This window comes from Polypterus senegalus, chromosome 9, assembly GCF_016835505.1.
Source record: "Polypterus senegalus isolate Bchr_013 chromosome 9, ASM1683550v1, whole genome shotgun sequence".
Lineage (NCBI taxonomy): Eukaryota > Metazoa > Chordata > Cladistia > Polypteriformes > Polypteridae > Polypterus > Polypterus senegalus.
In genome coordinates, this window is record NC_053162.1 from 149,702,925 (window position 1) to 149,716,649 (window position 13,725).

Genomic DNA, 13,725 nt, shown 5'->3' on the forward strand with positions numbered 1-13,725 from the left:
TGGCAATTCTACATTTTACTCTTTGTGGTATCATTACTTTTTCTTTCAAACCATCACCTCTTACAACCTTCCAGATCTACTATACCAGACATCCTGACCTGCCACTGTCTCTAAGAACTGTGCACTTTAAGTGTGGTCTTTGCTAAAATTCATTACCCTAAACATACAAAGTTATGTAAGTTGGCTCCCATTTCATTAATGTGCTTTTCATTCTATTCTCCTATCCTGCTCATGACAAGTAGTGTAAGAACATCTGTGAAGATGTTAGAATGGTTAAAAAAGAGCAATAAGTCAGAGGCAGGAAACAAAAACATAACTTCAAACTCAAAGTGAGTCAAAGCACACCGAAACCCATATTTGTAACCAGCAGTCTCAGTGTCTTTCTTACCAGTGTTATTAGTAGAAACCAATGTCCATTACATAACTTTTAGTTGTGGGTTATGTCAGTCTCACTTGCTGCAGTTGCTGATGTCAATTTAAACGAATGAAAATTTCGGGGAATGTCAAATTTACTGTTTGGATGCTGACCTTCTCGCACAGTTGTATGCTGTCCCTTTTTGTGACAGCCAATAAAGTGCTGGGACTGGCACTGTATGTAGGGTTAAAAGCTATGATGAATTCATCTGCAATGTCTGGCTTTCTTTTTTTTCTTTTTCCATCCTGTCATAGTATGTAAAACTTGAGACATCAGACAAACAAGCTTCTGTTCTGTTTTGAGGTCTTAAACATGGCCTTCCTCGTTTCTCCTCACTGCATTCAATGCATTGTACTTCTGAATGAGCATTCATTGGTTGTAAGCTGTAATGCACACAAGCCCACCACTGTGGTGAAAGACAAAATCGGACCTTTGATTTTGTCGGAGTGAATCATGGACTAGTTAGAGTGAGTCGCTAGCCATGTCACAGATTCACAACTGCCTCTGACTCGATAAGATTATTTAAACCCCTTATCAAGCAGGGTCATTTTTGCTAAATCGCTTGTAATTTGACCTCTCCAAATTAGAATCATTGCTGTTATTGAACTATCTGGAGTATAAACACATGTTTGGTCTCTTTGTAAAGGTAACATTCTCTAGTTTCATCCTTAGTAGTCAGAATCCCTGTAGGTGTGACTGATCAAAAGTTATGCACATTAGAACTCACAGAAAAAATGAAATTTTTTGTTCTCGCCTAAGTTTTTTTGTGAAAATAAAGGCCTCTATAGCTGCAGTAGGTAGGTGGGGACAGAAACACACTATGTACCAACAGAATAACTTGTTGACTACTTACATTTCAAATTTGAAAAGAATACCTGTAAAATGACATTTTACACCACGTTTTATGTGGGCATGTCCAGGTGCTTTTAGAGGGACCTATGGTTTATCCATTATCCACATTTTGGAACGTATGGAAAAAGTGCAATAACTTTTGAATGCTTCAACCCACATATATCAATGAGGGCTCTACTGAAAGCTTACACCTAAAGGAATCTATATTTACACACATTGTCACTCTATTAGTTATGGAAATTCATATTCCATAATAAAAACAATAAAAAATACACATTTCAATATAAAAATAGTCAAAACAAGTCTTATGGGCCAAAAAATATATATATTTTTTATTTTATAAAATGCACACAAACTATACATTTTTTACAAACTGTTACAACACAGCTCAGTGTTTTTCAATGTGCCACTGATTGTAGCAATTCCTAGCAGGCAGAAAGCACAAGGGCATGTCACATGTCGCTCTCTGCCTCAGACGTCTCCTGGTCCGATTCATCACTGTCACGCCGCGTACATGCCTCTACTACTTCATCGAGAGTGTATTTACGTTTATCTGTACGTTTATCCATATTTAAAATTCGAAAAAACTTGGTGAAATCACAATAAACAACCACGCACCAAGTCTGCAGACTGGCACAAATGCCAGCTTCGCACAGCTCCCTTCGGTTTTGTTTACAAGTTGGCATGGCAAGTTACACATCGGCATGCTCAGCTGCTCATTGGCTGTAAGTTTGGAGTGTCACTCACAGCGTCCAATCAAACTGGTAGATTCTACCAGGGTTTGGAGTTGTGCGTCATCGTTCAGCTGTCTGTGACACTCGTTGGCTATACGAGGCTCCAGTTACCCCCCAGACCCCCCGTAATTGGCCAACTGAGGTGTCAATCAGAAGCTAACACTTCCGTGTAACATGCTTTAGCATGGTTATTGCCGACATAAAACAAATTATGTCTGATATGACCAATAGAAATGAAAAAAAATGTTGGAGCTAGTCTCAAGTTAAGAAACATTTTCTGGAGTTTTTGTCCCTTTGAGGATCTATCGTGTGTTTTGGACCTAATTGTTTTACTGGATTATATTCCCTGGAGCCTTACGGACAGAATGAGATCAATATTGCTCGAAAATATTGATGTTTGACTTGCAGACAGCTTTCAAAGGTAGGAAAAGTCAACTCTTAAAAGTATTTACTTCTCTGTAAAAAAGGATTTAGTGTCAGTGCTGTGGTTGTTGTGTGTCAAAATGGTTTATATCATCGGAAAGACGAGACTCTGAGGTTTCATTTGATGTGTAGTATGTCGAAGTGCATGACAGAGGAGCATGCACACATGGCTGTGACGTCGTCCAATTGTAGTTATGCACCGGGACCGGTACGTGTGCATGTTAAGCATGTGAAGAAGACTGGAAAAGCCATGTAATATGATGTGACCTTTCGAAAAATCAGTAAACCTTACTAGGTGGAGTGCAATAAATGCAAATGAATGCTACGACTGAAAATCACTGGAAAAGTTGCATCATCTGACATCTCCTAAAGATCCTGTTGTTGTAGTTAATGATAACAACAATGTCAGTATTGACGAACAGCCAGACTGTATGAGATGGGTATCTGGTTTTTCAATGAAGGGATTGGATCATACATGTTAAAGTAAAAAGACAAAAACACTTCCAGAAACTTGTGAAATCTGATGTAATGATGACTTCATTATTCCCATTCCTGAACATTATTTTGTTTAACAAAAGGAGCAAATTGAAAAAAACTGTAATGCTCAAGGTTATATCCTTGGTGAGCAAAACACATATTGTTTTAATAATTGAGAACAAATGAAACAGAAAGAGGTAACCTTGAAATATAAAATGCAAAGTTTATTACATCAAAAATATGTGCAACAGTAGATAATGAAGTACTCTATCTGCCCTAAATCTTCCCTTAACAGTCCACCTAAAAAGGTTCACATTCAGACAGTAATAACTAATCACTACTTTAATGAGCGCCACAACCAATTACATTTACTCTTGTGTGTGAAAACATCACACTCATTTGCACATAAGCTCAACTTAATGATAGTAATTCTTCCACTTGACAAATCTGTTCACTTCTTTATGCTTATTAGAAGTCAAACTTTATATTTAATCTTTTTTTTGAATAATTTGTTATGCTTAAATGCAGATGACTAATGGAAGTTGATTAAGGAAGATACAATTGAAGTATTTGTCTTTGTGACAAAGGAAAATTCATTTGATATCCTGATAAAAAAACTGAAATATGCAGAGTGGGGGCAAACGTAATTGAGAATCAAATACTGCTATGTCTTTATTTTTATAGCATTAGTTATCAGAAAGCCTTTAAACTACACTTTGTATGAAAACAAATAGTTGCAGCTACAAAGTAGTACATACAGCAGACAATACAACACTGTCAACAAAGGTAAGGCAAATGCAAAAAGTAGGGGTTAAGGAGGTCAACAGAATACAATAGCAAGAAACAAAGATATTTTAATACTTAATGAAAAAATCAACTTTTCTGTAATTTTACTTTGTATGGAAAATTGTGGGTACCAGTTCTCCATAGTAACCATCAAACATCTACATGTTCTTGATTAGCACATAAGTTCTCTCATCAGAGACATTTCTGTACTTTTATCCTAATTCTCTCCGTCTCCCATGGCATTCAAAATCAGCCGTTAAGAACTCAGGCATGGATGCCTTATCCTATGCCCACCTATTATATATTACTTATTAATACAATATATACTGTACACTGGCCTTTTACTTAGGCCTTTTTAGAATGTTGCTGCGCAATTTTCTATTTACCTAATGTTTAGGAACAAACACTGCTCTTAATGCAAATTATAATGATTCTTTACATTTATATTGTGATTTTTCTCAGTACTTAAAGTGCTCCATGCAGGGAGGACCCGGGACACAAACCCAGTATCTCCTTACTGCAAGGCAGTACTGCTATGTGAGAATAAAGAGCCCTCTTTGTTGGCGTATCAATATAAAGCAACATAAACTTTGCAAAACAAGACAACAAATAAATGTCAGTGCAGAAATATAAGAAAGTGTATGATAGGATGTTTTAATACATTTTATCACAATTTGTTTCACCCTTTTTTATGTATATTGAATTCTCCAGAAAGAGAAATAGAATGACTCACATGTGGCACCATGGCAAAGAGGTTAGTGTTGCTGCTATTACTTATCTTGTGGAAAATTTTCAGATAATAATTAAGATACACTCAGAAAAATAATTCAACATTAGAAGTAAAGTAATTTTTATGGTAAGGTTGATTTGATAATGTTTTGTGGGGAATGTGTCTTCAGAAAGTGCTAGCATTAGTCCTTTTAGCCAAATGAGCAGAAAAGAACTTGAGTTTTAGTTAAATATGTCTTACCATATATATATCACATTTAAGTTCTCCCGCGGATAAGTCGGGGCTTGATTTTACCGTATAATTTCCAGTATTTTACAATGTTGGTCATATAAGTTGATTGTGGAAAACTCACGCTATTGGTCCAAGGGATTGTGATATGCTAATGCAGTGTTCTCCCTAGCATCTTTTAGTCGGGTGCTCCCCCCGGATAATATAGCTGAGTGGCTGGCTGTCATCTCGCATGACATTGCGAGATGACAGCTGCAGATCTACAGGCACAGGCAGATCTAATGATCTGCAGAGATGCCAAGGGACGAGCGGGCACGTGGGAAAATAGTTTAGAAGCAGGATCGCAAGTGGCGAGTGGAGAGGTGCGGGGTGGAATGTTTGTGATCACTCGTTGCTGAACAAGCTAATAGTGGGGATGAGGCGAAGCGGAGTTCACAAGCAAAAAGTATGGGGAGGTGGGCTTTCGAGAGGGGGCTGTACATGGTAACAGCGGGGGCGTAGCAGCTTAATACAGTAGCAAGGAGTATGGGGAGGTGGACAGACGAGAGGGGGCTGTACATGCCAATAGTGGGAGCGGGCAGCAGTTCACAAGCAAAGAGGATGTGGAGGTGGGCGGTGGAGAGGGGAACTAATAAAATAAAAAAAAGACTAGTGGAACCAGCCTGGCAGATATCAGGAAAAAGGGCGTCAGGAAATGACATCACTGTTCTCACTGTCAGTGCAGTCTGTGTAGTGTTGCTAAGCATGCAGCTACTCTCTTCTTGTTCAGTACATAGCAAACCAATATATATTCAGTTGTTTAAGCATTAGGTGTGTTCTGTGTGCAATAATCCTTGTAGCGCTCAATGTGTTTCATGTTAAAGTGACTCCCTCTGCTGTTTTAATATTTGCTCATACTGAGGGTTTTGTTAAAGTGACACCCTCTACTGCAGGGGTCATCAACTATATTTGTCAGAGGGCCAGAGTTTTACCAGACAGTCTCCTTGGGGGCCGGACCCCCAAGAAGAAAATCTAATAAATATCTAAATTTGGTTTAACATTATGTTTAATGTTTATACTTTTTCCATTGCATTACAAAACTCAAGGCTCCCATCACCTATACCACAGTCAACCACTAGGAGTGATAGATATTTTGCATCATTTCCATTAGGCCAAGTCAACTTTATAATAGAGCACTTGAAAAACAAACACGGAGGAAGTGACAGGAAAGGGTCTCCTAAAAGAGGTAAAATGGCACTCTCAAAGACCATGAAACGCAAAGTTGATGTAGAAAACAGGTCCTTCAATGATGACTGGACTGAAAAGTACGCATTTATCATGCCAACCTTCCGAAATGCGTCACCAGTATGCCTAATTTGCAGCGAAACTGTTGCTGTTGCAAAAGAATACAATCTGCGCCGTCACCACAACACAAAACATTCTAATTTCAAGGTTTCATATCCTGAACAGTCAGAGGCTCGTCAGAGAAAAATCGCCACATTGAAATCTGCCTACTCCCGTGCAAGTGGCATTATTACTCAAACTTTAACTGATCAAGAGAGCGACGTGTGCATCCCTGCAGGCTGCTTGGGTGCTTTGCAGACATAACCGGCCTTTCGCGGAAAGTGATGTTTTAAAGGAGTGCATGATCACCGCTTTGGAGGAACTTGCCCCGACAAATCAATAGACAGAATTATTGCATCTGTCAAACAAGTACCTCTATCTGCCTCAACGAATGCACGTCGTGTGCACGCTTTGGCAGAGCAAGTGCAGAAAGCTGTCATTGACGGGGTTAAGGAAGCCAAATACTTTTCGCTAGCTATTGATGAGTCCACTGACAACACCGATATTTCACAGTTGTGCGTTTTGTCAGATACTTTGATGGCAAAGATTTCCGAGAAGAGCTGCTGGCATTGCTTCCACTGGAGGACAACACCACTGCTGACATCATCTTTGGAAAACTGGAGGATTTTTTTAAAAGCCATGGATTGCCCCTGGATAAAATCAACCTGACAGTGACAGATGGTGCACCTGCCATGATTGGAAAAAAAAGGGTCTGGTGAGCAGAATAAAGACTGTTGCTCCTAAAACTAACGCACTCCACTGTATCATCCATCAGAGCGTGCTGCGCAAAGCTAAGTGGGGAGCTCAAAGAGGTGATGGAGAAAACGATGAAAATTATCAACCACATCAGAGGAACTTCAAGCACGCAGCACCGCCTGTTCCGCAAATTTGTGCTTGAATCCCAGGCTTCTCATGATGACCTGTTACTCCACAATGACGGCGCTGGCTTAGTAAGGGCAAAGCACTGGAGCGCTTTGTTGAACTCCGTGCGCAAGTAGTGGATTTTTTAAAACAAAGTAAATCCAAAGCGGCAGCTGACCATCTCCGCATCATGCAAGACACATTATACATGTGCAACGTTGCTTTTTAACAGACATCTTCTCCCATTTGAATACAATTAATCTCCAGCTGCAAGGAAAAGGAAAATCAGTGGTGGATTTGGTGGAAAAACTTGATGCCTTTGGGAACAAACTCGATCTTTTCCACGCAGATTTGTTGTCAGGAGGCTGCTGCACTTTAACACACTGAAGACGGTGGGAGAAGGCAACGTAACAGACAAGATGAAGACATTCATCACACAATTAAAAGACAACTTTTCTGCTAGATTTGATGACTTTTTCATTTCCAGGGATGTCATTGGATTTGTGCGTGACCCATTCACCATCAGCCCAAGCGGAGAATTCTCCACAAACGCGTGAAAATGTTGCCATTAGACGAGTCGGCCATTCAGAGCCAGCTGGCTGAAATTCAGGCCGCAGGCGACATGAAGTCGGCTCTCCGTGGTGCTGAAAGCCTGAGCGCATTTTGGGTATCTTGTCCCGAGACCTATGACACATTGAAAACGCTGGCTATGTATGTGCTCACCATGTTCGGTTCAACCTACACCTGCGAGGCTGCATTCTCCAAGATGAATTCGATAAAAACACAAGAGAGGAACCGACTGTCAACCCAGTCTTTGGAGGACTGTTTGCGCATAAGTCTGACAGCGGCCAAGCCTGATGTGAAAAAGTTGGTGTCAGAGGGGAAATGTAACTTTAGCCATTGATTAAGCACTGTGAGTAGCCCGTTTCAGCATTGTGATTTGAATTCAAGCCCACTTAACGTTTCATTTGATGTGCGAACATTATTTGTGACCTGTTTTGTTCTGGTACCAGGTTATTTATTTACAATGCTATTTTAAGTTTTTATACCTGAGGATTCTGCTAGTTTCAAGCATGTTGTTGAGACTTAGTAATAAAAAAAAACATATGTTATGTAAGGGCACGAGGAAAAGTTACGCGTTCGTTGTTTTTTTTTAAACCTGTTTGAAACAATAAATGCTTAACGCCGCAGTCTGTCTGAGTCTGTCCTCATTTTGGAGTGTAGCCTAAATATAGTCATAAATGGTGGTTAGTCTGACAAGAGACTCAGTTGTTGTTATTTTTTGTTGCTTTAATAGTGTGGACAACCATTTTCTTTTTGATCCTCACAATTTTGGGCCAGATTGAATGGCTCAGCGGGCCGGATTCGTCCCGCGGGCCGCCAGTTGATGATCAGTGCTCTACTGTTTTTATATTGGCTCATACTGAGGGTTTTGTTAAAGTTACCCCATCTGCCGTTCTTATATTTGCTCATATTTGGACCTGCGTCCATATTACAAAAAGTGTGCAGAAACCCTTGCAGCACACACTGTGTCCTGTGTCCTGTTTTCAGTTTTGTCACTGAATTGTTTAGGGTTTTGTTAAAGTGACCCATCTGCCATTTATTTTTTTGTTCATATCTTGCCCTGTCGTAGTGCAAGTGCAAGGTTACAACGTGGCCTACCACAGCTATGCTGATGACACACAGCTGTACTTATCAATAGCACCTGATGACTCCGACTCTTTCGATACACTAACACAATGTCTTACTGGTATTTCTGAATGGATGAATAGTAATTTTCTTAAACTAAATAAAGAGAAAACTGAAATTTTAGTAATTGTCAATAATGGATTCAATGAGGTTATCAGAAATAAACTTGATGCACTAGGGTTAAAAGTTAAGACGGAAGTAAAAAATTTAGGGGTAACCGTTGACTGTAATCTGAATTTTAAATCGCATATTTATCAGACCACTAGGACAGCATTTTTCCACTTAAGAAACATAGCTAAAGTTAGACCTCTTATATCATTGAAAGATGCTGAGAAATTAATTCACGCTTTTGTTTTCAGTAGACTAGATTACTGCAACGCACTCCTCTCAGGACTACCCAAAAAAGACATCAATCACTTGCAACGAGTGCGGAATGCAGCTGCTAGAATCCTAACTGGGAAAAGAAAATCCGAACACATTTCTCCAGTTTTGATGTCACTACACTGGTTACCTGTGTCATTCAGGATTGACTTCAAAATACTGCTTATGGTTTATAAAGCCTTAAATAATCTCACTCCATCTTATATATCGGAATGCCTGACGCGTTATATTCCAAATCGTAACCTTAGATCTTCAAATGAGTGTCTCCTTATAATTCCAAAAGCTAAACTTAAAAGAAGTGGTGAGGCGGCCTTCTGCTGTTATGCACCTAAAATCTGGAATAGCCTGCCAATAGAAATTCGCCAGGCAAATACAGTAGAGCACTTTAAAAAACTGCTGAAAACACATTACTTTAACATGGCCTTTTTATAACTTCACTTTAACTTAATACTGATACTCTGTATGTTCAATTCTTCATAATAACTATTCACAGTGGCTCGAAAATCCATATTGACCCCTACTCTCTCTTCTGTTTCTTTTTCCGGTTTGTTTGTGGTGGCGGCCTGTATGAATATGTGCTATATAAATAAATGTTGATTGATTGATTGATTGAAGTGTGCATTGAATATTCAACAGGATCCCACTTTCCCACTCAAAAGTCTTATTCACAGGTACTTTTAATTTTTTCCAAACATTTTACCAACATGAGTAAAAAAAGTGTTCAGAAAACAACACTGCTTAGTTATTTCAGAAAAGAGACCCCACAAACTAATGAAGGTGCAACTCTTGATGTGGCAATTTCAGACAAAGACATTGCAAAGGCTGGTCCATCAGAGGAAATCTCTTCAGCACACACTCTGCCAATTGATAAATCTAAGCACCGCATATCCAGCATAAAGATACAATAGTTGAAAAATTTTCATTGGCTAATGGTCAAAGAAAATGGTATGTTGTGCTCATTGTGCATGAAAATTTCAAACAAACACCCCCCAAGGAGGGAATTACCTTGGGTAAACGTGTCATGCACAAGAATTCGAAAAGAAAGCTTACTGCACTATGAAAAAAGAAAAACGCACATTGAGTACTTTTAGGAAAGAGTGTACTAGAAAAAACTGGAATCGGTGAAATTGAAAGATCTGTATCTGTGTTAAATAACTTACAAAGAGATGCCTTTGTGGGAGCTATACGATCCATGCATTGATTGGCAAAAAATGAGTTGCCACATACAACATTGTTTGAAAAGCTGTTGGAACACTGTAAAGAAATTGGTTGTTCCTTTTTACAATATCTCGGGGTGGTAAAAATGCACATTATACCTCTGAAAGAATAATGCAAGAGCTGCTGGATGTCTTAGCATCAGAAATAAAGTCTAACATACTGAAAAATATACACACTGAAAATGTTTTCAGTATTCTGTGTGATAAAACCACAGACATCTCAGTTGTAAAACAATTATTTACATTAAATATGTTTGCCAGGTCACTAAAGAGGTCAGAATTAGTTTTGTATCAACCACAAATTTAATTGAGGGCAAAGTGGAGACTATAACCAACACACTGAGTGAGACTATGGGCACTCTAGGCTTGAAAACTGCTAATATGGTTGGACTAGGGTCAGATGGAGCGGCTGTTATGATTGGGAAACAGAATGGTGTGGCAAAACTGCTTAAAGGTAAAACATCTGGACTCTTGGTCATCTGCCACTGTGTAAACCACCTATTGGCCCTTGCAAGTACCCAAGCAGCAGCTGCTGTACCTTATTTAACAAAACTCAACAACATCTTAAGGCAGCTGTTCTATTTCTTCCAAAATTCTTAATTTAGGGTGGCTGGTTTAACAGAAATCCAAAATATTCCCCAAATTAAGCAGAAAATGACCAGTGACACTAGATGGCTGTCTCATGACTCTGCAGTACAGTCACTACAACAGTGTATGATGAGTGTCATAGTTGCGCTGGAAAGAGAGGCCACTGAATGAAATGACATCACAGTAAGCAGATGTATTAAAACGTACAATTTTGTTTCCTCTCTGATGATGCTTTCAGACGTATTAACTTTGTTGTCCAACTTATCTAAGGCTTGGCAAAGGCAAGATGTTAATCTTACCGAAATTGAGCCAATTTTGCTTGTCACACAATTGTCCATCATGGAGTTGAAAGACACTCCTGGGAGATATTTTCAAAGTCTTCATCATTGTCTGGCAGAAGAATGGTCAGATCTCCGCATTGTTTATACACAGAGTGATGTAATGTCATTCAAAACTGCAATATATGATAAATACCTAGAGACATTTGTCAAGCACCTAGCTACAGTACAAGATTCCCTTGCCCTTATTTACAGCTTTTCAAAAATTTTCAATGCAGAAACTCACGATTCAAGTGAGGCTGCTGAAATTCTTTTCGATCATTACTCCAAAAATGGTAGCCTTCCAATTTTAAAATTTGAAAGTATCAGGCAAGAATGGACAGTTGCATCAAAAAATGATCAGAAGACAATCATACAAAGACTTCACTCCAAAACAGATTTTACTAAAAATGGCCACGACATCAGAGCTCAAAGAGTCGTTTCCAAATTTAGCCAAACTAGCGCATGTTGGGCTAGTGATCCCAGTGAGCACAGCTGAATGTGAAAAGAAGTTTTCTGCCCTTAAAAGGATCAAGACATTTTTGAGAAATTGCATAAATCAAAGCACGCTAAATAATCTCATGTTGATCTTCATGGAGGGCCCAGATCCTAGGGACTTTGATTATGGGAACAACTGGGCTTCTTGGAAGAAAAGAAGAATAAATATTAAGCTGAAGACACCTTCTGCATGTGCAAGTTGGCTTTGAAGAAAATTTTTCTTCATTAGGTTTCCCATACTTCTTTTCCCATTGTTTTCACTTTTCTTCCCAACAGCGATAATTGTTATTTAAAATTTTTTGTTAGGGTTGCAGGATCCTGAATTGGATACTTCTTAAATTTAATAAAAATACTGTGGCACAAGTGTCAAACATTAAGAAAGGAAGTCATATTCAGCATTGGAAAATAATTAATAGTAATTAACTCATAAAAATGTGCACATTTCATTTTCCCTATCACCAAATTTCCCCGTCCCACCCCACCCGGCTAATTTTTCATGCCACCTGGCTGGAAAAATATTCTTGGGAGAACACTGCTAACGTCCACCTGAGAGAGTAATCATGAAGCACACTGCCTTTTTATTCTATGTATTGTGCCTACATGACCACACGGTAATACCTGAACTATTCCGAAGCGGCGTTTGCACTGTTTTGTGTTTTTTGCATCTCACACCCTCATACACCCTTATCGTAAAGCATCTCTTGTCTACAATAGAGCGTTTGATCAGAAGAAAATATGAAGCTGGTTTTAAATTAAAAGTCGTTAAATTGGTGAAAGAAATTGATAACTGCTGCAACAAAATTCGATGTGTCTGAGAAACTGGTGTGAGATTGGAGGAAGCAAGAAGATGTAAAAAAAAATAAAAATTAAGTGTCGTATTTTTGAACTGTGGACCTCCTCCAGACCACGAGGGGATGAACGCCCTGGTGGCTTTGGGGACCACAGGTACAGAGCTTTGAACAGAACCCTGTAGGGGCCTGTGGTCTCCGCCAGGGGACACCCCGATTGCTACGGAGCCCTGGACGTCAGCACTTCCGCCACACCCAGATTGCTTCCGGATGCAGAGCTGGTACTTCTGTCACACTGGGGAGTGCTGGTGGAAGACTGCCGGGAGGCACCTGGAGCACATCCGGGTTTGTATAAAAGGGACCACCTCCCTCCATTCAATGGCTGGAGTCAGGTGGAAGAGGACAGAGCTCGGAGGAGACGAGTGGAGGTGGACCAGAAGAGAGAAGAGGCATTGTGTAAGGGCCTGGACTTTGGGGTGATTGGTGCTGCTGCACTGGGTTGTGTGTGTCACTATTGTAAATATTAGTGTAAATAAACATGTGTGATGCTTCAAGAACCATGTCTACCTGTCTGTGTCCGGGCTGTTCCCTACAGTGAGTATATTCAGTAATAAAAATCTGATAATTAATGTCTTGTTATAAGATATTTAGTTTGTAACACTTAACAGTTACTTATGTTAACCCAAATACATCCTATCATAGTCTGTCCATTAAAGTGTTTACCATGTGTGAAAAGACACAGGAAACTTCAGAAAGAGTTATGGCACAGTAGTGATATATTTTATAGCCAAAAAGAAAAATGTTTGTAATGATCAAAATCATCTTGTTCAGACACAAGCCTTCTTCAGACTGCCTCAAGATGGTGTTAGAGCTGGTTATAATTTCTGCAAGCCAGAAGAGGTGGGTTCAGGAGGGTGGAGACTAGAAATGATGTCAGAGACTGGGTGTTGTCAATCGTCCATCCTGCATAGTGAAAAAGAGAAAAGGCTTTAGACAGAGCCGTCTCTGGCTCAGAGTGGAACAGTTAATAAATGAGCCCAGGGGTTGTCTCCCAGACAGACATGTGTGATACCGGATAGACAAAATGTATAGCCATATTAGAGGATGTGCCCAAATTAGCACTCCTAAAGAGCAAGGCATTTTACGTTCATTCAGGGTTATGAAACACTCTTCTATCTTGAGCAAAGACAAATTTTAATAATTATCTTACTCAAACCAAAAACTAATAATAAGTACTTTCGACTCAAAAGAAAAATGATAGGTTTAGCAGAAAGGCTGTCAATAAAGCAACTATTTCTTAAAGAAATGGAAATGTGAGTTGACAATAGCAGTTAAACAAGCCAAAATTCACTAAATGTTCTACCAATCTTTAAATACTTTATTACATTTTTAATACAGGGAAATGTATCCTTTGTGTG